The sequence below is a fragment of the Pseudophryne corroboree genome, chromosome 1, assembly GCF_028390025.1.
Source record: "Pseudophryne corroboree isolate aPseCor3 chromosome 1, aPseCor3.hap2, whole genome shotgun sequence".
In the NCBI taxonomy this organism is placed as follows: Eukaryota; Metazoa; Chordata; class Amphibia; order Anura; family Myobatrachidae; genus Pseudophryne; species Pseudophryne corroboree.
Window position 1 is genome coordinate 562,296,373 of NC_086444.1, and position 25,036 is coordinate 562,321,408.

The 25,036-nt window shown below is 46.7% G+C and overlaps 1 protein-coding gene across 2 annotated transcripts in view; it reads right to left on the reverse strand.

Annotated features, from left to right (window-relative positions):
• The window catches only part of FOCAD (focadhesin), an 872,056-nt gene that overhangs the window by 694,263 nt on the left and 152,757 nt on the right, over positions 1-25,036 (reverse strand). The window lies entirely within an intron of this gene.

The following is a 25,036-nucleotide window of genomic DNA, read 5'->3' on the forward strand; positions in this document are numbered from 1 at the left end:
AAAAGCAACTGCAAGATGAATATAACTGATACACAACCATTGTGTAATCAAAAACCACAACAACCAATAACGCCACCGCAAGTAACAGTCCGCACGGATGGGCGCCCAGCATCCTCTACGGACTAGGAGAAAAGGATTTACCGGTAGGTATTAAAATCCTATTCTACTACGTCCTAGAGGATGCTGGGGACTCCAAAAGGATCATGGGGTCTATACCAAAGCTCCATACCGGGCGAGAGAGTGCGGACGACTCTGCAGCACCGACTGAGCAAACATGAGGTCCTCCTCAGCCAGGGTATCAAACTTATAGAACTTAGCAAAAGTGTTTGAACCCGACCACGTAGCTGCTCGGCAAAGTTGTAGTGCCGAGACCCTTCGGGCAGCCGCCCAAGACGAGCCCACCTTCCTGGTAGAATGGGCCTTTACTGACTTCGGCAATGGCAACCCAGCTGAAGAGTTAGCATGCTGAATAGTATTACAAATCCAGCGCGCAATAGTCTGCTTGGAAGCAGGATTTCCAATCTTGTTGGAAGCATACAGGACAAACAGTGTTTCCGTTTTCCTAACAAGAGCCGTCCTGGCGACATAAATTTTTAAAGCTCTTACGACATCAAGAGACTTTGGGACTGCCACAGCCTCCGTAGCCACAGGCACCACAATAGGTTGATTTATGTGAAACGAAGAAACCACCTTCGGCAGAAATTGTTGACGAGTCCTCAATTCCGCTCTATCCACATGAAAAATCAAATATGGGCTCTTGTGAGACAAAGCCGCCAATTCTGACACTCGTCTGGCAGACGCCAAGGCCAAAAGCATGATCACTTTCCAAGTGAGGAACTTTAACTCAACCTTTCGTAAAGGTTCAAACCAGTGAGACATAAGAAACTGTAACACTACTTCAAGATCCCACAGGGCCACGGGTGGCACAAACGGAGGATGAATATGCAGCACTCCCTTCACGAAAGTCTGAACCTCAGGAAGGGCGGCCAATTCATTCTGAAAGATAATAGATAAAGCCGAAATCTGCACTTTGATGGAACCCAATTTCCGGCCTGCATCCACGCCTGCCTGTAAAAAGTGAAGGAAAAGACCCAAGTGGAAATTCTCCGCAGGAGCCGCTTTGGTTTCACACCATGACACATTTTCTCCAAATACGGTGATAATGTTTTGCCGTTACCTCCTTTCTAGCCTTAAGTAGAGTGGGGATGACTTCCCCGGGAATACCTTTCCGAGCTAGGATTTGGCGTTCAACTCCACGTCGTCAAACGCAGCTGCGGTAAGTCCGGAAACACACAGGGCCCCTGCAGTAACAGGTCCTCTCTTAGAGGAAGCGGCCAAGGATCTTCTACTAGTAATTCCTGAAGATCCGGATACCAGGCCCTCCATGGCCAATCTGGAACGACGAGTATTGCCTGAACCCTTGTTCGTCTTGTAATCCTCAACACTCTTGGAATGAGAGGAAGAGGAGGGAACACATACACCGATTGAAACACCCACGGAGTTACCAGGGCGTCCACTGCACTGGCTTGGGGGTCCCTCGACCTGGAACAATACTTCGGAAGCTTCTTGTTGAGGCGAGACGCCATCATGTCTATTTGAGGAATTCCCCAACGCCTTGTCACTTCTGCAAATACCTCTTGATGAAGGGCCCACTCTCCTGGATGGAGATCGTGTCTGCTGAGGAAGTCTGCTTCCCAGTTGTCCACGCCCGGAAGGAAGACTGCTGACAGAGCGCTCACGTGCTGTTCCGCCCAGTGGAGAACTCTTGTGGCCTCCGCCATCGCCGCCCTGCTCTTTGTTCCGTCCTGGCGGTTTACGTACGCCACCGCTGTTATGTTGTCCGACTGGATCAAGACAGGGAGAAGGTTCTTCGCTTGCAGGAGGCCGTTGTAAATGGCTCTTAACTCGAGAACATTTATGTGGAGACAAGACTCCTGGTTTGACCATTTTCCCTGGAAACTTCTTCCTTGTGTGACTGTACCCCAGCCCCGGAGACTTGCATCTGTGGTCAGCAGGACCCAGTCCTGGATTCCGAATCGGCGTCCCCCTAGAAGGTGACGACCTTGCAGCCACCACAGGAGAGAAATTCTGGTCCTGGAAGATAGACTTATCTTTCGGTGCATGTGCAGGTGAGACCCGGACCATTTGTTCAGCAGATCCCACTGAAACACCCAGGCATGAAACCTGCCAAACGGAATGGCTTCGTAAGCCGCAACCATCTTCCCTAGCACTCGAGTGCATTGATGAATCGACACGCTTGTCGGTCTCAGAAGTTCCTTGACCATGGTCTGGATTTCCAGAGCTTTGTCCGCCGGAAGAAACACCCTCCGTAGTTCCGTGTCTAGAATCATGCCCAAGAAGGGCAGCCGAGTCGTCAGAATCAAGTGAGACTTTGGCAAATTTAGAATCCAACCATGATGTTGCAGAACCGACAGGGAGAGTTCCACATTTCTTAGCAACTGTTCCTTTGATCTTGCCTTTATCATGAGATCGTCCAAGTACGGGATAATTGTGACCCCCTGCTTGCGTAGGAGTACCATCATTTCCGCCATTACCTTGGTGAAAACCCTCAGGGCCGTGGAAAGCCCAAACGGCAACGTCTGAAATTGGTAATGACAATCCTGCACCGCAAATCTTAGGAAGGCCTGATGAGGAGGATATATCGGGACGTGTAAGTAGGCATCCTTTATGTCGACTGACGCCATAAACTCCCCCCCCCCCCTTCTAGGCTGGAAATTACAGCTCGAAGAGATTCCATCTTGAACTTGAAAATTTTCAAGTATGGATTGAGGGATTTTAGGTTCAGAATTGGTCTGACCGAGCCGTCCGGCTTCGGCACGACAAAGAGGCTCGAATAGAACCCTTCCCCCCGTTGGGACGGGGGAACCGGTACAATGACCCTCTGTTGACACAGCTTTTGTATCGCAGCATTTACCACTTCCCTTTCTGGAAAAGAAACTGGCAAGGACGACTTGAAAAAGCGGCGGGGGGGCATCTCCTGAAACTTCAGTTTGTATCCTTGGGACACTATGTCTAAGACCCAAGGATCCAGGGCCGATTGAAACCAGACCTGACTGAAGAATCAGAGATGGCGCCCCCACCGGCACAGACTCCCGCAGGGGAGCCCCAGCATCATGAGGTGGTCTTGGTAGAGGCGGGGAGGACTTTTGGTCCTGGGTGCCAGACACGGCTGGCAACCTCTTTCCCCTTCCTCTACCCTTCAAAGCGAGGAAGGACGAGCCCTTTCCTTTTTTGTATTTATTAGGCCGAAAGGACTGCATGTGATAATGAGGTGCCTTTTTCTGTTGTGTGGGAACTTAAGGAAGAAAAGATGACTTACCCGCAGTAGCGGTAGACACCAGGTCAGCAAGGCCCTCACCAAACAAGACACTACCTTTAAAAGGAAGAGCTTCCATAGCTTTCTTGGAATCGGCATCAGCATTCCATTGATGAATCCACAGCGCCCTCCTGGCCGAGACCGCCATGGCATTGGCTCTTGATCCCAAGAGGCCAATATCCCTCGCCGCATCCTTTAGGTAATCTGCAGTGTCCTTGATATAACCAAGAGTTAAAAGAATGCTATCCTTATCAAGGGTATCCATATCAGAAGCTAAATTATCAGCCCACTTAGCAATAGCACTACTCACCCACGCCGACGCCACAGCAGGCCTGAGTAGAGCACCAGTAGTAACGAAAATGGCCTTCAATGTCGTCTCCTGCTTGCGATCCGCCGGATCCTTGAGGGCAGCCGTGTCAGGAGACGGAAGCGCCACCCTTTTGGACAGTCGTGACATAGCCTTGTCCACATTGGGAGATGACTCCCATTTCTCCCTGTCGTCAGAGGGGAAAGGATATGCCATAAAAATTCTCTTGGGAATCTGCCACCTTTTGTCAGGCGACTCCCAAGCCTTTTCACAAAGAGCGTTCAGTTCATGAGAGGGGGGAAACGTCACCTCAGGCTTTTTTCCCTTATACAAACAAACCCTCTTATCTGGAACAGGGGGCTCTTAAGAAATATGCAAAACATCTTTAATAGCCACAATCATGTACTGAATACTCTTAACTACTTTTGGATGTAAAGTAGCCTCATTGAAGTCGACACTGGAATCAGAGTCTGTGTCGGTATCTGTATCTGCCATCTGGGTAAATGAACGTTTTTGTGACCCTGAGGGGGTCTGTACCTGAGACAAAGCGTCCTCCATGGATTTCCTCTATGTTTGTGTCTGAGAATCAGATTTATCTAGCCTCTTAGACAATAATGCCACGTTTGCATTCAATGTACTCAACATATTCACCCAATCAGCAGTCGGCTGTGCCGACAGAGTCATTCCCAAATCTTTTTCCATGCCCCCAGTAACTTCCTCCGGAGAGGAACACTCAGCCTCAGACATGCCGACACGCAGTACCGACACACCCACACCGTCCAAAGAAAGGGGACAGACCCACAGGGAAGACTGTAAAGGGAACACAGAGGAGTATGCCAGCTCACACCCCAGCGCCCATATACTACTAAACAAATAATATATGTTGGTTGCTCTGTAAAATATAAACATATAAAACACCAAATTGCCTGAGGTCTGGAGGAGGGGCATAGAGGGAGGAGCCAGTTCACACCCAGTTAAAGTCTTTTAGTGTGCCCATGTCTCTTGCGGATCCAGTCTATACCCCATGGTCCTTTTGGAGTCCCCAGCATCCTCTAGGACGTAAAAGAAAAATATTTAGTATTCATAAAATGAATACACATTCCATGGTGTTTTTAGCATTTGTTTATTGATATCCATAACATTTGACTTGGCAAATGATAGGCCAAATAGGGTCCCAACTAGTACTGCCAAAAAACAAAACAAAAATTGGAGTGCTAGATGAATGGCAGCTCCATTTTGATGTGCACAAACATTCATTCCACAGCTGGAGCTACAGCACTGTTATCTCCCACACTATTCACAGAGTAAATTCCAGAGCAACATTCTCATTCTCCCAGACAGAATGGCTTCTCTGGCACCTGACATGGAGGATTTTTGGATGATTTCATGCCATGGTTCTGCTGCAGAAAATTAAAGTCTTGATTTCATGCTGCCTTGCGGCAGGTCACAGTAAAACTTATTTATATATTTTGTAACATCTGGCAACTCTGTAATAGGTCATTAAGAACAGTATGCTAATGGAAGAGAGATTAATCACATCATACTGTATGTGTTTTTTTAATATTTGCTGAAACATAAGCTTTTCTACTGTATCTCCTGGAAACCTATGAAAAGTTTACAATCATTGGTCATTCCAGTATAATAGGTAGGCTTACAGCGTCCTGACCTAAGCAATAGATGAGACCTCATTACTTAGAAAGAGATTTTCTTCCTTCCAATGGTCAGACATATGAACATTGTTTGCCTCTGAACTAAGCAATGTATGTGATATCCTTTTAATTAAGGTCAGATACATGGTTATTATTGTTAGCCTCTGACCCACCAAGGGATTTCAAGGCATTTTGTCTCTGTTTATGGTCAGACATGTGACCATTCCTGGGCAGCCTTGACCCATTTAGGGGAGCGTTAGGTGAGCGAATTGTCAATTGAGTAATTATAAACACCAATGTGATTACCTGACTGGTTGGCGGTCCATATTTTTCTATGTTTTTCTGTTGTTTGACATGTGAGGTACTATGTGTTTTTTAATGGAGAACTAAAAAGTTACATTTTACTAGTATTATACCTCATTTTCGGTGGATTAGTGCCCCAACAGAGAGTACTTTTCTCGAAATCTGTACTATATAGACTTAGAGTGACATCTCCAAGCACCGGTGACCTGGCTCTCAGTATACTTTTAGCTTGACCTAAATTACACGGTTCACACTGCAGGCTACCCGGGCTGTTGCTGGGTTTGATCCTGGTAGCTACCAGGGTCGAATTCCCGGGTAGACCCTTTCACACCAAGCCTGGATCCGGCTTGCCCTGGCAATAAACCAGGTTATAAGTTTGGTGTGAAAGGGGTATAACCGTTTTCAAGGACTTGGGTTCCCACATGTTGGGCTTGCAAAATGGAGTGTTTAATGGTGTGAACTTTAAAGGGTCAATGTCACCATGGAGATGGAGTTAAATCACAGAATTATTAATGAGTCTGGTAAGGCAGACACAATAAAACATGCATATACACACACACACACAGTCACATACCAGAGCTCTAAACAAATCTGGTTAAGTTTACTACAGACTCGTAGATACTGGAACTTTTCCCTGAAGAGACCTGCTCTCCCACTAACGCCATGACATATGCAGCTTCAGCCACAATGTTTCACATATTCATCAAGAAAGCAACCAGTATACAGAGGTAAATAGTTCCACAATCTGTTATCAGACAATTACTCAATCCTTAGGGTATCTTATTGTTAGACACTATGCAGTACATTACAGACCCTTTGCATTGGGAGCTGCTTTGAAGCGGTCCTTCTGCATAAGGTTCTGCTGCTCCGGAGATGTCATTGTAAAGGTTCCCCAGGAGGTTACAACTCACCACACACACTCTGCTTTACCACTCACTGGGGGTAATTCCAAGTTGATCGCAGCAGGAATTTTGTTAGCAGTTGGGCAAAACCATGTGCACTGCAGGGGAGGCAGATATAACATGTGCAGAAAGAGTTAGATTTGGGTGGGTTATTTTATTTCTGTGCAGGGTAAAAACTGGCTGCTTTATTTTTACATTGCAAATTAGATTGCAGATTGAACACACCACAACCACAACCAAATCTAACTCTCTCTGCACATGTTAAATCTGCCTCCCCTGCAGTGCACATGGTTTTGCCCAACTGCTAACAAAATTCCTGCTGCGATCAACTTGGAATTACCCCCACTGTGTCACATAGGAGGTGCAGACACATGGAGAAGGGTTGCACATAGCCACCTTTGCTTATGGAAGAACAGCGCTGCCTTGGCCCCAACAAGCTCACAATCTAGAAGCTCTTGTCTGTTGAACAACTGTGGGGATCTGACTGAATATGTCACACATGATTCCTCTTCGGCATGCGACAACACAATATCCCACCCACTGACCTGTAGCCAAATCCAAAATGTCCACCTTCCGCATATCGGGAAGTTAGTGGAGCCGCTGGAGCACTTTGTTACTTATTATTTTATTTTTTATTACTGTGAACTTTCATAGTTTCTCAAACACCAAGATGGCGCACAGTATGCCAAGTTTATGTTACGCCACTGACTGAAGCCTAAATGAGAAACACTGAAGGACTGCTTTCAAACAACAAATGTGAGTCCACTTACTCTACACGTCAAACAACTCCAGTCTGAGTAACCTGGGGGTTAATTTACTACAGTTCTATTTGGTATTTCATTTTATGAATCAATAAAATCGACTGAAATCGAATCAAAATTGAATTGCAAAATCCCTTAAATTCCCCATATACAGGTCGAGTATCCCATATCCAAATATTCCGAAATACGGAATATTCCGAAATACGGACTTTTTTGAGTGAGAGTGAGATAGTGAAACCTTTGTTTTCTGATTGCTCAATGTACACAAACTTTGTTTAATAAACAAAGTTATTAATAATACTGTATTAAATGACCTTCAGGCTGTGTGTATAAGGTGTATATGAAACATAAATGAATTGTGTGAATGTAGACACACTTTGTTTAATGCAAAAAGTTATAAAAAATATTGGCTAAAATTACCTTTAGGCTGTGTGTATAAGGTGTATATGTAACATAAATGTATTCTGTGCTTAGACTTGGGTCCCATCACCATGATATCTCATTATGGTATGCAATTATTCCAAAATACGGAAAAATCCCATATCCAAAATACCTCTGGTCCCAAGCATTTTGGATAAGGGAGACTCAACCTGTACTAATAAATCGATTTTGCATTCGAGTTTCAAATCAAATTCGATTTTAAAAAGGGATTTGTGTTCAGTTTATGAAATCCCTTCCAAAATCGAATCTCAAATCCCCATTGGTATATGCAATTGCGGTCGAATTCCCGAAATTGTCGAATTTCGGGAATTTTTTGCCCAAAAAAAAAAAATCATCAATGCAATTCAGTGCTTTCCGTCCAAAAAACGGACTTTCAAAATTCGACTTTTTGAAATTCGACTTTTGTCAAATTCGACTTTTCTGCAATGATACAAGTGCTGCAATTCGACCAAAGTGTATTCAATTGAAGTTTGGAAATTCGACAACAGTGCTTTTAGACAGTAAATTCGACATTTTCAATCCGCCACACTTTGGTGGGTGAAACTAATAAAAAAAATGTAAAACATGTTTTTTTTTTTGTGTGTTTTTTTTATTGATAATAGCATATCTATTTATATTAGAAGGGATTAGGTACTTGGTTTGTCTTTTTTGGAGGCACCGCTGACGGCAAAGTTCCCACCATTGAAAGTAATGGAGGCAGCTGTGCGATGCGCTGTCTGAGCTTAGACGCGCACAGCCAATCAGGTGAGCGCCACGGAGTAGCGCTTCCTGATCGGCTGAAGGGACCTCAGTGACAGGAGTCACGTGATGTCCCGGCATTCGGGGAAAGGGGTCTCATGTGTCAAGATGGGACCCCTTTCAGTCCGGTGGTACGGGTGTTCGTGGTTTTTTTTTGCCAAGTACGAGGATTATCTCTGGACGTGGATTTATATCTGGACACTGGCAGGTGAGTATAATTTTTTTCACAGGTACCCTCGGATCGTCGGAGACTGTGGCAGTCGGCGTGTCAACATAGGTAAGTATGTATGTGTGTCGGCAGTGTGTAATAAAGTTGTACTTGTCACGGTGTGTGTCTCCTGTTTTTATTTGGGTATTTTTTTTCCAGTAGTACTACAGGTACCAGCGGGCCCATTTTTCTCCCGCATGCTGGTACTTGTGGTTCTCCAAGTACCAGCTTGCGGGGGAGGCTTGCTGGGACTTGTAGTACTATTGGAAAAAACAATATTCTGTCATTTTACTCAAGGCTATCAGCCTCCCATCCGCAGCCCTTGGATGGGGGGACAGCCTCGGGCTTCACCCCTGGCCCTTGGGTGGCTGGGGGGGGGACCCCTTGATTGTACCCGGCCAGGGGTGACTAGTTGGATATTTAATGCCACGGCCGCAGGGCACTGTATAAAAGTGACCCCCAGCTGTGGCATTATCTGTCCAGCTAGTGGAGCCCGATGCTGGTGTAAAAAATACGGGGGACCCCTACTCTTTTTGTCCCCAGTATTTTTTGCACCAGCACCAGGCGCAGAGCCCGGTGCTGGTTTTAAAAATACGGGGGATCCCCTGTCAATTTTTTCCCCGCATTTTTAGAACCAGGACCAGCTCGAAGAGCCCGAGGCTGGTTATGCTTTGGAGGGGGGACCCCACGCCATTTTTTTCCGGGTTTTTCCCATTTTTTCCCCGTTTTTTTAAATCGCAGCAAAATCCGGCAAATCGGCCGTTTTTCGCCCGCGGGACTGTCGAATCCGTTTTTCATTGAATATGGTGAATTCCGGAAGCCACCTGCCGGAATTCACCTGTCGAATTGTGTCGAATTAAAAAACGGCGATAATTTGCCGCGATTCGCCGCTAATTGCATATACCCCTAAAACAGAAAGCAAAATCAAACTCAACTTCCTCATTACTTTCTATTGGGCTAAATGAAAATAATTAAAGGGAAAAATAAGAATTTACTTACCGATAATTCTATTTCTCATAGTCCGTAGTGGATGCTGGGGACTCCGAAAGGACCATGGGGAATAGCGGCTCCGCAGGAGACTGGGCACAAAGTAAAAGCTTTAGGACTAGCTGGTGTGCACTGGCTCCTCCCCCTATGACCCTCCTCCAAGCCTCAGTTAGGATACTGTGCCCGGACGAGCGTACACAATAAGGAAGGATTTTGAATCCCGGGTAAGACTCATTACCAGCCACACCAATCACACCGTACAACTTGTGATCTGAACCCAGTTAACAGCATGATAACAGAAGGAGCCTCTGAAAAGATGGCTCACAACAACAATAACCCGATTTTTGTAACAATAACTATGTACAAGTAATGCAGACAATCCGCACTTGGGATGGGCGCCCAGCATCCACTACGGACTATGAGAAATAGAATTATCGGTAAGTAAATTCTTATTTTCTCTAACGTCCTAGTGGATGCTGGGGACTCCGAAAGGACCATGGGGATTATACCAAAGCTCCCAAACGGGCGGGAGAGTGCGGATGACTCTGCAGCACCGAATGAGAGAACTCCAGGTCCTCCTCAGCCAGGGTATCAAATTTGTAGAATTTAGCAAACGTGTTTGCCCCTGACCAAGTAGCTGCTCGGCAAAGTTGTAAAGCCGAGACCCCTCGGGCAGCCGCCCAAGATAAGCCCACTTTCCGTGTGAAATGGGCTTTTATAGATTTTGGCTGTGGCAGGCCTGCCACAGAATGTGCAAGCTGAATTGTACTACAAATCCAACGAGCAATCGTCTGCTTAGAAGCAGGAGCACCCAGCTTGTTGGGTGCATACAGGATAAACAGCGAGTCAGATTTTCTGACTCCAGCCGTCCTGGAAACATATTTTCAGGGCCCTGACTACGTCCAGCAACTTGGAATCCTCCAAGTCCCTAGTAGCCGCAGGCACCACGATTTACCACTTTCCAAGTGAGATACTTCAAGTCCACAGTGGTGAGTGGTTCAAACCAATGTGATTTTAGGAATCCCAACACTACATTGAGATCCCAAGGTGCCACTGGAGGCACAAAAGGAGGCTGTATATGCAGTACTCCCTTGACAAACGTCTGAACTTCAGGTACAGAAGCTAGTTCTTTTTGGAAGAATATCGACAGGGCCGAAATTTGAACCTTAATGGACCCTAATTTGAGGCCCATAGACAGTCCTGTTTGCAGGAAATGCAGGAATCGACCCAGTTGAAATTCCTCCGTAGGGGCCTTCCTGGCCTCGCACCACGCAACATATTTACGCCAAATACGGTGATAATGTTGTACGGTTACATCCTTCCTGGCTTTGATCAGGGTAGGGATGACTTCATCCGGAATGCCTTTTTCCTTCAGGATCCGGCGTTCAACCGCCATGCCGTCAAACGCAGCCGCGGTAAGTCTTGGAACAGACATGGTCCCTGCTGGAGCAGGTCCTGTCTTAGAGGTAGAGGCCACGGGTCTTCCGTGAGCATCTCTTGAATTTCCGGGTACCAAGTCCTTCTTGGCCAATCCGGAGCCACGAGTATAGTCTTTACTCCTCTCCTTCTTATGATTCTCAGTACTTTTGGTATGAGAGGAAGAGGAGGGAACACATACACTGACCGGTACACCCACGGTGTTACCAGAGCGTCCACAGCTATTGCCTGAGGGTCCCTTGACCTGGAACAATATCTGTCCAGTTTTTTGTTGAGGCGAGACGCCATCATGTCCACCTTTGGTTTTTCCTAACGGTTTACAATCATGTGGAAGACTTCCGGGTGAAGTCCCCACTCCCCCGGGTGAAGATCGTGTCTGCTGAGGAAGTCTGCTTCCCAGTTGTCCACTCCCGGAATGAACACTGCTGACAGTGCTATCACATGATTTTCCGCCCAGCGAAGAATCCTTGCCACTTCCGTCATTGCCCTCCTGCTTCTTGTGCCGCCCTGTCTGTTTACGTGGGTGACTGCCGTGATGTTGTCCGACTGGATCAATACTGGCTGACCCTGAAGCAGAGGCCTTGCCTGACTTAGGGCATTGTAAATGGCCCTTAGTTCCAGGATATTTATGTGAAGTGACGTTTCCATGCTTGACCACAAGCCCTGGAAATTTTTTCCGTGTGTGACTGCTCCCCAGCCTCTCAGGCTGGCATCCGTGGTCACCAGGACCCAATCCTGAATGCCGAATCTGCGGCCCTCTAGGAGATGAGCACTCTGTAACCACCACAGGAGAGACACCCTTGTCCTTGGAGACAGGGTTATCCGCTGATGCATTTGAAGATGCAATCCGGACCATTTGTCTAGCAGATCCAACTGAAAAGTTCTTGCGTGGAATCTGCCGAATGGAATCGCTTCGTAAGAAGCCACCATCTTTCCCAGGACCCTTGTGCACTGATGCACTGACACCTGGCCTGGTCTTTGGAGTTTCCTGACTAGGTCGGATAACTCCCTGGCTTTCTCTTCCGGGAGAAACACCTTTTTCTGTACTGTGTCCAGAATCATCCCTAGGAACAGCAGACGTGTCGTCGGAATCGGCTGCGATTTTGGAATATTTAGAATCCATCCGTGCTGTCGTAGTACTATTTGCGATAGTGCTACTCCGACCTCTAACTGTTCTCTGGACCGTGCCCTTATCAGTAGATCGTCCAAGTAAGGGATAATTTAAGACGCCTTTTCTTCGAAGAAGAATCATCATTTCGGCCATTACCTTGGTAAAGACCCGGGGTGCCGTGGACAATCCAAACGGCAGCGTCTGAAACTGATAGTGACAGTTCTGTACCACAAACCTGAGGTACCCTTGGTGAGAAGGGCAAATTGGGACATGGAGGTAAGCATCCTTGATGTCCAGAGACACCATGTAGTCCCCTTCTTCCAGGTTCGCTATCACTGCTCTGAGTGACTCCATCTTGAACTTGAACCTTTTTATGTAAGTGTTCAAGGTTTTCAGATTTAAAATGGGTCTCACCGAGCCGTCCGGCTTTGGTACCACAAACAGCGTGGAGTAATACCCCTTTCCCCGTTGTAGGAGGGGTACCTTGATTATCACTTGCTGGGAATACAGCTTGTGAATGGCTTCCAATACCGCCTCCCTGTCGGGGGTAGACGTTGGTAAAGCAGACTTCAAGAACCGGCGAGGGGGAGACGTCTCGAATTCCAATTTGTACCCCTGAGATACTACCTGCAGGATCCAGGGGTCCACTTGCGAGTGAGCCCACTGCGCGCTGAAATTCTTGAGACGGGCCCCCACCGTGCCTGAGTCCGCTTGTAAGGCCCCAGCGTCATGCTGAGGACTTGGCAGAAGCGGGGGAGGGCTTCTGGTCGTGGGAAGAAGCTGTCTGCTGCAGTCTTTTTCCCCTTCCTCTGCCCCGGGGTAGATATGAGTGGCCTTTTGCCCGCTTGCCCTTATGGGGACGAAAGGACTGAGCCTGAAAAGGCGGTATCTTGCTGCGAGGTGACTTGGGGTAAAAAGGGGGATTTCCCAGCCGTTGCCGTGGCCACCAGGTCCGATAGACCGCCCCCAAATAACTCCTCCCCTTTATACGGCAATACTTCCATATGCCGTTTGGAATCCGCATCCCCTGACCACTGTCGCGTCCATAATCCTCTTCTGGCAGAAATGGACATCGCACTTACTCTTGATGCCAGAGTGCAAATGTCTCTCTGTGCATCTCGCATATATAGGAATGCATCCTTTAAATGCTCTATAGTCAATAATATATTGTCCCTGTCCAGGGTATCAATATTTTCAGTCAGGGAATCCGACCAAGCCACCCCAGCACTGCACATCCAGGCTGAGGCGATTGCTGGTCGCAGTATAACACCAGTATGTGTGTATATACTTTTAAGGATATTTTCCAGCCTCCTATCTGCTGGCTCCTTAAGGGCGGCCGTTTCTGGAGACGGTAACGCCACTTGTTTTGATAAGCGTGTGAGCGCCTTATCCACCCTAGGGGGTGTTTCCCAACGAGCCCTAACCTCTGGTGGGAAGGGATATAGTGCCAATAATTTTTTAGAAATTAGCAGTTTTCTGTCGGGGGTAACCCACGCTTCATCACACACTTCATTCAATTCATCTGATTCAGGAAAAACTACGGGTAGTTTTTTCACACCCCACATAATACCCCTTATTGTGGTACTTGCAGTATCAGAGATGTGCAAAACCTCCTTCATTGCCGTGATCATGTAACGTGTGGCCCTACTGGAAAATACGTTTGTTTCTTCACCGTCGACACTGGAGTCAGTGTCTGTGTCTGGGTCCGTGTCGACCCACTGAGGTAACGGGCGTTTAATAGCCCCTGACGGTGTTTGAGACGCCTGGACAGGCACTAACTGAGCTGCCGGCTGTCTCATGTCGTCAACAGTTTTCTGTAACGTGCCGACACTGTCACGTAATTCCTTAATTACGGCCATCCATTCAGGTGTCGACTCCCTAGGGGGTGACATCACCATTATAGGCAATTGCTCCGCCTCCACATCATTTTCCTCCTCATACATGTCGACACACACGTACCGACACCCAGCACACACACAGGGAATGCTCTGATAGAGGACAGGACCCACTTAGCCCTTTGGGGAGACAGAGGGAGAGTTTGCCAGCACACACCAGAGCGCTATATATGTATAGGGACAACCTTACAATAAGTGTCTATCCCTTATAGCTGCTTATATCTGTTATTTTGCCAAATAAGTGCCCCCCTCTCTTTTTTACCCTGTTTCTGTAGTTGCAGGATGCAGGGGAGATTCTGGGAGCCTTCCTACCAGCGGAGCTGTGGGGGAAAAATGGCGCTGTGTGCTGAGGAGATAGGCCCCACCCCCTTCACGGCGGGCTCTTCTCCCGCTTTTTTCTGGAAAACTGGCAGGGGTTAAATACATCCATATAGCCCAGGAGCTATATGTGATGTATTTTTCGCCAACTAAGGTAAATTCATTGCTTCCCAGGACGCCCCCCCCCCAGCGTCCTGCACCCTCAGTGACCGGAGTGTGAAGTGTGCTGAGAGCAATGGCGCACAGCTGCAGTGCTGTGCGCTACCTTATGAAGACAGGAAAGTCTTCTGCCGCCGATTTATGGACCTCTTCTTGCTTCAGCATCTGTAAGGGGGCCGGCGGCGCGGCTCCGGGACCCATCCATGGCTGGGCCTGTGATCGTCCCTCTGGAGCTAATGTCCAGTAGCCTAAGAAACCCAATCCACTCTGCACGCAGGTGAGTTCGTTTCTCTCCCCTAAGTCCCTCGATGCAGTGAGCCTGTTGCCAGCAGGTCTCACTGAAAATAAAAAACCTATTTAAACTTTTACTCTAAGCAGCTCAGGAGAGCCACCTAGATTGCACCCTTCTCGTTCGGGCACAAAATCTAACTGAGGCTTGGAGGAGGGTCATAGGGGGAGGAGCCAGTGCACACCAGCTAGTCCTAAAGCTTTTACTTTGTGCCCAGTCTCCTGCGGAGCCGCTATTCCCCATGGTCCTTTCGGAGTCCCCATCATCCACTAGGACGTTAGAGAAATCTCTATTTACATTGTTTTATAAATGAACACCTAACTGAAGAATAAACTTTTGTGGTATTATTTAAAAAAAAATAAAAGTAGGCAATAAGCATGGCCCTAATAGGCCTTCCACTCTCTGCGCTCACATAGTCAGTTGTTGGAAACAAAACCGCTGCCTGCTCGCTGTTTATTATATAATCTGGCGGGAGTGGTTGATTTAGTGCGAGATTATGCAATAGACAGCAGCGGAGCACAATATGGGACACTTTTTCCGAATGATAAAATAATATGCCTCCTGATTTATCAACCTTGTTTTTAATTGCCCAATGGTGCATTATGTCATGGATCGGGTGGCTATATGTGCCTTGTTATACTTCTGCTGAGCAGGAGTTTGCAGATCGGACAATGGAGTCAGAAGGCAGGATCAACAGCCACAGCCTCAACGACGAATTAAAACAAAAAAGAGTAACAAGTACTAGATACAGATAACTTGCCCAACAACCATCCCTCTGGCATTTAACCAGCTTCAAATTTTGCAGACAGGGATGAATTGCTAAAGATGTAAGCATCATGGCACAAACCAGGATGGTCACTCAAAACACTTATGATTTTTAGTTTTGCATCATAGACCATCTGCACATTCATGGAAAAGGTATGATACCTATTTGTATAGACATATGAAGTATTCCTGGGTGAAGTTCATGCCACTGTGACCCCTGGCTGGGAAAGCAGATGTAGGTGTTGCACATGAGGCTCAGTGCCCGCATTACTTGGGTCAGTTGCCTGCTAAAGGTAGGTTGAGAAATACCTAGCACTCCATCTGAAACTGACTAAAAGGAGCCAGTAGCAAAGAAATGCAAAAGCACACAGCAGCTTGTGACGGCAAGCGACTGTGCAGTGTCTGGCTCAAGATGAATCTTGATAAGGTCATACAGCATCTTTATGTTGGAACATGAGAGGCGAAACACCTGTATGACCTCACCAGCAGACAATGCATTGAGGTTTATCCGATAATGACAGAAGCTAGGCCTGTGTAGGTTGCGGGATACCTCATGAAGCTGTTGATGTTGCTCTGATGCCTCTGGGTTCTCTCAGGTGGTGATTTGCATACAGCAGTTAGGTGCACAGCATAGCATAACCTTGAGAAGCCATTAGTCCTACAGCCACACTGCCCCACATGCTTTTGGGCACTTATAAAGTCATCACAATCAATTTCCAACCAATAGAATGGTGTTTAGAAGATCAAATCGAATATCTTTGAGGTTCGATTATCACTTCAACTTGCATTTAATTTGCAAATCAAATGTTAGTAAATGAGGGGATTCTATACTCAACTGTGGGAAAGCATTGATGTTATGCAGAAATTCTATTTTGAGTGTGGGTTGATTGAATTCGGTTTTATGCTCAAATTGACAATTGATTTTGTCTTTAGTACATTTCCAAAGTCAAAATCGAATGCCAAATCCCTCAAAACTGAAAATCGAATATTAGTAAATATACCCCCTCGACACTAATGCTGCAAGACCTTTCCACTTCATCTGCAACTACTCATATTTATGGTTTTAGTTCACCACAAACATCTGAATTTTCAGCTGTACCAATGTAATTTTGCATTTACATAATTTGATATTTATATTTTTACAAGTCCTGTCTGAATTACCATTGCTTTTTCCCTACTCTCACACCCTCTTTCAAGTCTAAGGGGGAGATTCAAATGTTTGAAAAGTCAGTTGGGAGTCTGTTTTTTCCTATCTAATAGACAGGAAAAACCAGACACCCAACCCACTTTTCAAACATTTGAATCTCCCCCTAACAGTCTACTTTGAAATTCAACTTATGCAACCTTATAATCTTCACTTTCAATTTTGCTTGAAACTTTATTATTGTTATCGAACAGACACTTACCAACACTCCTGTATTTCTGTTGTAGTGTCTCTACCATACTGTCTCCACTACTATTCCAATTTTTTTATACCTATTTACCTCATCCATACTACAGTATGTCCATGTTTCCATCAACCCTCCCCTTCACTCCTTGTATATCTAATCCTTTATTTTTCTGCATCCTCCCACCTCTATCCTTCCCCCGTAGTATTCTATATCTCCTACTCTGTTTCCCATCCGCCCCTCTGCTTCCCTTCCTCTTTTTCCTTCTTGTTCTCACACTTTCAATCACATCTGCCCCACCATGGGCCTACTACCCCCCACCTCTCAGCTCAGCTCAGCTCCCTCCCTCTTTTCCCTGTCAGTTCACCTCACCTCCATCTACATCACACTGCACTCCCTCTCTGCCCTCCTCCTGCAGTTCCCCACCTAGATTACAAGTGTGCACCAATGCTACGCCCGTTTTATCCTTACTATAAAAATTGATCTCACTTCAACACTACAGCAACCTAGATAATCTCATTTGCATCTCTCCCACAAAATCACCCCCTCCCCATCCTGTGCCCTCTAGAATTCCAGATCGATTTTTAAACAAACTGGTCCCCACCCATGACCTTTTCATCTTCAACTCCTTGCATCTCCTAGCCATTACTGAAACCTGGATTACCCCCTCTGATACAACTTATCCTGCTGCTCTCCCTCTTGGGGGCTTCACTTTCTAACACACACCCCGACTGAGGGTGAACAAGGCGGTGGTATTGGGGTCCTTTTACCCTGTAGTTATTACTACCAACTCGTACCCGCAGAACCATCCCTTACATTCTCCATATTTGAGGTCCATGCTATATCCCTCTTACAACCTGTTCACCTTCTAGCAGCTGTCATTTGCCATCCTCATGGCATTCCCTCCAAATTCCTTGACAACTTTGCTTCCTGGCTTCCTCCCTTCCTCTCGTCTCCATTATCTTAAACGATTTCAACATCCCAATCGAAATTCCCCACAAAATCCTCTGCCTCTAAACTCCTTAACCTCATATCTTTGCTCGGTCTGTTCCAGTGGACCACCTCCCCCTCCTATGTGAATGGGAGCTCACTGAATCTGGTCTTCACTCACCGCTATGATATTTCTGATTTCTCCAACTCCCTATTTCCCATCTCTGACCACCACCATCTCACTTTTAAATTTATCTCTCTCGACTTCCGTTTCCAGCACCCATGTGAGGAGACACTGCTCCCATCTGCTCTCCTGCGCCCTCTGCTACCGGAGCCGACAGAGCGCCAAATCACACTGCACAGGGGCGACTTTGGTGTCCACGCACACGGGGAACCTCTGGTGCCCTAGACAAGTTTTTGTCTGCTCCCATGCCTCCCAAAGCGCCGCGATCGAGGTCTGAACACCGGCCCCAGGATTTTAAGATGGCCACCACCGCTCCCAGCTCACATGCAGGGACTGCACTGAGGACACTGATGCTGCAGCACTTCCAGCCTCTGTCTCCCGGTCACCATTCTGCTGACACTCAGCCTGCTATGGATGGCCTGTCACTTATTCAGATGTGGTTTGAGCGGTGCAGGATGCGATGGGATCTATTATGGCTGCTCACTCAGCACAGTTACAGCAGGCTGTCCGTGATATGAAGTCGCAGCTCAAACAACTTTCCCAGTCTGTGAGTGTAAATGAACAACGCTTAGGGGAAAATTTCCAGGACGTGGCTGAACTTAAAACACGCTATGAGGCCCTGCAGAAATCCCACTGTCGGCTAATTACGAAAGTAGATGATCTTGAAAATAGATCGCAGAGATGTAATCTGCGTATAGTGGGTATACCTGAAACCATGAAAGGCCCTAATTTATTTGTTTTCCTGCAGTCCTCACTTCCAGAATTATTGAATGTGCAAGATGCCTGTGAAGGACTTGTGATTGAGCGGGCTCCCCGCCTGGGTCCACCGCGATCTACCACTGACAACAGACCGCGTGTGATCACCTTTAAATGTTTGAACTACTGTATGTTCACAAGGGAGCACCCTGGTCTGCATCTAGGCGTCATAAGGATCTTCAATGAAAAGGCTCCAGTTTTTTTTTTTTTTTTTATCTTCCAGGACTATCCATCAGAAGTAATGGGAGCTCGCAGGGAATTCTCTCCTTTATGCTCCAGTTTAGTGAAAGACAGTAAAAAGTTTGCTCTTTTGTTCCCAGCATGCCTACGTCTTTTTCACAATACTGGGTTTAAAGATTTTACTTCTGTGGCCGATGCCAAGAGTTATTTGCGGGAATTAGATGAAGAGGATGGCTGACAATCTCCAGTCAGTGAAAGGGCCACCCCAGATGTGCGAGACTGTTCCTCCTGGCCTGCATTCTTTAAAGCTGCACTTTTTTCATCTCCTGGATATTTTTCTCTTACTTCTCCTCTGCATTATTTGCCTGGTACCTCTTGGTACAGGCTTGACTATACCACCTTCTAGTGACTTTTTGCTATACATTCTCTGTGGATTACGTACCTTGAAATGTTGCTGACAGGTCGTATTCTCCTAAATATTGTAATATCTTTACATATGCATATTTTTTATGCTCTGTGCACTTTCACTCCTAATGATTAATACGCTGCATTTTGCTAATTGGTGTGATTTATGCTGTTGTATTTTGTTCCTTCTCCCATTTTATTGCCAAGCTCCTTTTACTATTTTTACAAATGTACATGGCTCTGTGGCTTTCTCCCTTTCCCCTAGGTTCTTTCAAGTTTACTATTTTCATGACAGAGAGTCACTGAGAGTACCCTCCTTTCTTTTTTGCTTTATCATACAGGCATACTACGTAACCATTGGTTGCTGTAGTATACCTTTACTGGTTGTCCTAGGTTACCGTGTGGGAATGAGACTGTACTCCGCTAGCGGACACTACTTTCTCATTATGCTGTTCTTTCGTGTTGCTCCTTTCCTCCCTCCTCTTCCCCTCATGTGTCCTGTCTTGTACTTAAGAATGCTTATCTAGCATGTGTACTTGACTCAATTATTATTTCTCATGCAGTTTCTTTTCTTATCAGGGACGTGCAGTCAGGGGAGGCAGTGCCTCCCCTGTCATTACTGATTAAAATAATATAAAGAAGATACTTATGACACATATTCTGTGTCATAAGTATTTGCTTTATATTATCCTAATCATCCCAGTCCTGTGTAAAGTGTTTGGGAGGCACCAATCGTGGTGCCTCCCTGTCAGATAGGGAAAAGTATGGGAGCGGGGGGCGGGGCCTAGCAATGGGCATTAAAAGCCCATTGAAAAATCATGGGAAAGAGACACCATTAGTGGTGCCGCTTTCACACAGGGACGTGCTTTCAACCTATGAAAGCACGTTCCCTGTCAGTCAGGCCACAGTGATTGGCCAGCGGATCAGTCACTGGATCCGCTGTCAATCACTGTTGTGGGCGCGGCAGAGGTGCGGGCGCCGGCGTGGGTGCTGGCGGAGTGGGTGCGGGCGGCGGGGGTGCGGGCGGCGGGGGTGCGGCGGTGCAGAGTTTGAGCAGCGGAGCGGTAACCCATTTCAAAAATGGCGCCTCAGCGTCTTTTTTGAAATTGAAGATGGCCGCCGCGAGCCAATCACGGCTCGCCGCGTCATCGCTCCGCCCCCTCTGGCTGACTTATATAAGTCAGCGCGAGGGAGCGGCTGTCAGTCCGACGGCGGAGGAGGAGCGGAGAAGAGCTCCTGAAGGTTGAAGACGCCGGAAGTCCTGGATGGGCGGCGGCTATGCAAAAGAGCTTAGCAGCCGCCGCCCACCAGGTGAAGACGCTGGAAACCCTGGGGAAGGCGGCGGCCATGCAAAAGAGCTTTAAGGCCGCCGCCTCCCAGGTGAAGACTTCAGAGGAAGACGCTGGAAGCCCTGGGGAGGTGGCGCCCCCCCAGGTGAAGACGCCTGAAGCCCTGGGGAAGCGGCGGCCATGCAAAAGAGCGTAAAGGCCGCCGCCCCCAGGTGAAGACCCTGTGCAATAAAACTTATTTTTTAAGACTGTGTGGTGTTTTTATTTTAATATTTTCTTTACAGGTGGGCAACAGGTGCCAGCAGGCCATTTATGTCCGGGTATGCTGGCACTTGTGGTTCTCCAAGTGCCAGCATGCTGGGGCAGGCTTGCTGGGACCTGTAGGCCACCTGTAAAGAACAATATTACTATTCTTTACAGGCGGACTACAGGTGCCAGCGGGCCCATTATGTCCGGGCATGCGGGCACTTGTGCTTCTCCAAGTGCCAGCATGCTGGGGCAGGCTTGCTGGGATCTGTAGGCCACCTGTAAAGAACAATTTTAACAATGAACCCCGCACCCACCGCCACCAGGGGTGCGGGGCATAGCACTGGGCTATCAGCCCAGTGCTGGTTATTGCTCAGGAGGGGGACCCCATGTTTATTTTTTGGGGTCCCCACTTCCGAGGAATTCCAGCTCTGGGCTGACTAGCTTGGGGTGGTAGATTAATGCTATGGCAGGGGGACCCCATACCGAGTGTCTCCCCTGCTATGGCATTACCCCCCCCCCTGGCTGGTTCTGCCTGGTGCTGGTTTTACAAATAAAGGGGGGGGGGGGGGGGGCTATGCTTTTTTTTTTCCTCTATGGGGGGGGGGGGGGATGTTAGCTGCTTGTGCCTCCCCAGCCACTGACCTCACCGCACGCCACTGTTTCTTATCTCTCTTTGAGGTTCCATGACTAGATTAAATTTGGGCTCTCTTAATGTCAGGGGGGTTTCAGTCCCCAACTAAACGTAAAAAAGTTTTGATATATCTTAACAGACATCATATTGATGTAGCATACTTACAAGAAACCCATCTACTACCTCCTGAAGTTGATAAACTGAATGCCCTGCAATGGAAGGTATTGGCCTCTGCACCCTACTTGTCCAAGGCAAGGGGAGTTGTAATTTTAGTCAGAAAATCATAGTCTACTGTGGTTCATTCGACTGTACTTGATCCGCAGGGACAATATATTATTGCTGACGCCACAATAGGTCAATTTCGCTGCATCCTGTGCAACATATACGCCCTTAATACTAATTCTAGACCTTTTACTTAAATATCGTTACCTCATTGTACGCTTATGGTACTTAACCTGTTATTTTGGGAGGCGATTTTAATCTTGTCTCCACTTATGGACAGATCATCCCATACATCTAAGAAATCTTGCCCCCCTAAAATAGGTATACCCTATTTGTCCAGACAACTTAATTTAGTAGACACCTGGAGGGTCTCTCATCCTCTGGAATGAGATTTTACATGTTTGTCAGCTGCCCATGGAACTTTCTCGAGAATTGACTACATTCTGGCGTCAGACACTCTTTTTCCCCGCATTTTGCGGTCTCATATTGAGCGGATATGCTTATCATACCACGCATTGTGCTGGGTGAAAATAACCCTTACCGTAGATAAAGGCCCCTATGAGCAGTGGAGATTCCCTTCTTACCCATCACAATCTCTTAAATTTTGAAATGCCTTCGAGGCTTCATGGTTCGCTTATAAACATAATAATGCTGCTACAGAAACAGACTACCCCCTGTTTTGGCAAGATTCTAAAGCTGTACTTCGTGGAAATATAATGTCTTATTGTTCTCACAGGGATAAGATTGATCGCTCCTCTTATGCTGAAATGCAAACCGCTTTGATTTCTGCTTATCAATTGTTTAAGGAATCCCCCTCCCCTGCGCATAGGGATGCGTATCTTACACAAAAATCTGCTTTTGATGCTATGTTAATCCAGGCTGAGTCGAAATACTCTTTCGCATCTGGCTGTAAATTCCACCGATTTGGTAATAGGCCTAGAAAGTTACGTTCTAATTTATTACGGGGACAACGCCCCCACCCCCCTACCCCTGTTATTAAGGCCCTCAAAAAGGGAAATGGTGCCATAACTACCATCGGGAGAGAGATCTCTTTGATTCTACACTGATTTGTATGCCCCACCTACTATAGATGTGTCTAGGAGAGCTGCCTTTTGGGGGGAAAAAATCTCTCTGCCCAAATATCTCAAGTTCAAGCAGATTCGTTAACTTGACCCATTACTATAGAAGAGGTAAGATCAGCTATTAAACTTTTGAAATCTAACAAAGCCCCAGGCCCGATTATTATAAAATGTTGTGTCCTCATATAGAAGATACGTTACTGACTCTTTTTAACTCCTTTCTTTCTGGCGCTGCCCCACCCCTCTATTTCAACTCTGCTCTCCTGAAAGTTTTACATGAGCCTGGTAGAGACCCTGAGCTCCCTGAGTCTTATAGACCTATCTCACTGCTCAACACTGATTACAAATTATACACAAAAATTCTAGCAGAAAGACTCAAATATATTCTTCCGACTATTATTCACAAAGACCAATCTGGGTTTATCCTAGGCCCTCACTCAGTGGTAAATGTCAGAAAGGTGCTTTCGGTAATGCAGTGGCTGGAGTCGTCCGGGGCACCGAATCATACTGCTATTTTATCACATGATGATGAAAAAGCATTTGATTTATCTCTTGAGATCATCTTTTTGATTCCCTGGATTCGGTGCACAGGAGGACTTCATTTCCATTCTGCGTCGTCTCTATTCTGGCTATTTTCGAGGAACTAGGCAGGGCTGTCCTCTTCTCCCCACCCTCTTTGCAATAGCCCTTGCACAATTAGCAATTGATCTGCGAATGTCCCCACTCTTTAAAGGTTCTGTGTTGGCAAGCATGAAGTTAAGCTTAGCCTCTTTGCCGATGACATGCTTCTTTTCCTTTCACACCCTGTCCATTCCTTCTCTGCTGTTACCGCTATCATCTTAGAATTTTCTTCTTTTGCCGGTTTCAAAGTTAATTATTCAAAAACTAAATTATTGCCCCTGTCCTCTGATGTTTCTTATTTCGCATCACATCCGGCTATGTCCAGTTTTCTATTTGTCGCTCCCCCTTGAAATATCTTGGTATCCTTACACCACCTTACATTCCCTTTATTCAGTAAATTTTTACGTCTATTTTACGATCAATTGAGAAATAGTTATTAAATTGGATGAAATTGCCCTTATCCCTGTCTGGTAGGATGGAGGTGGTGAAGTGTGTTCTATTTCCAAAGCTCTCCTATGTGTTACAAATGTTCCCTCTTTCTCCCTCTAAAACTGATAGTCTATTCGTTCTAGCTTTTCTTCCTTTATCTGGCGCGGCGAAAAACACCAAATAGCATATTCCAATTTGATTTTGCCTAGATCGACTGGAGGCTTTGGGTTTCCTGACCATTCAACTTTCTCACGGGCTTTCTATCTCTTCAGATACATTTCCGATTGGTTTCTCCAGAGGTCCACCTTTACTATGAACTTGAAACAGCATTGTTCTCCCCATAATCCCGTAGTGCCTTGCTCCACACTCCCAAAAAACCACCACCACTAGTAGCTACTGCAAATATTTTGTTTTCTTGTACTTATGCCCACTGGTACCTTATCAATAAACGGTTGAAAAGGGATTTCACAGGCTCTCCTTACACTAAATTCCGTGGTAACCCTGGTTTTGTACCAGGTTTGGAAAATCGTCTTTATTTAAAGTTGGAAAGAGAAAGGATTGTCTTCTATCAGAGATGTTTTTGACCCAGTAGGGGGGTGTAGTATGGTAGGCCGGCGGTCGGGCTCCCGGCGACCAGCATATTGGCGCCGGGAGCCCGACCGCCGGCTTACCGACAGTGTGGCGAGCGCAAATGAGCCCCTTGCGGGCTCGCTACGCGCGCCACGCTGTTTTATTCTCCCTCCAGGGGGGTCGTGGACCCCCACGAGGGAGAATAAGTGTCGGTATGCCAGCTGTCGGTATTCCGGCGCCGGTATACTGTGCGCCGGGATCCCGACAGCCGGCATACTGAAGACCACCCAGTAGGGGTGATTCGCCCTTTTGAATATCTTCGACATACCTTTGATATCTCTAATAAATAAAAAAATCTGTATTTACAAGTGAGACACTTTGCTCAATTGGAACGATTTACTGTTTCATTTTCTCCACACCCTGACCCTATTTTAGAAGTCATGTCTTCAAATGCGCATACCCCTTACAAATTGAGAATTTTATATCCTTATTTACT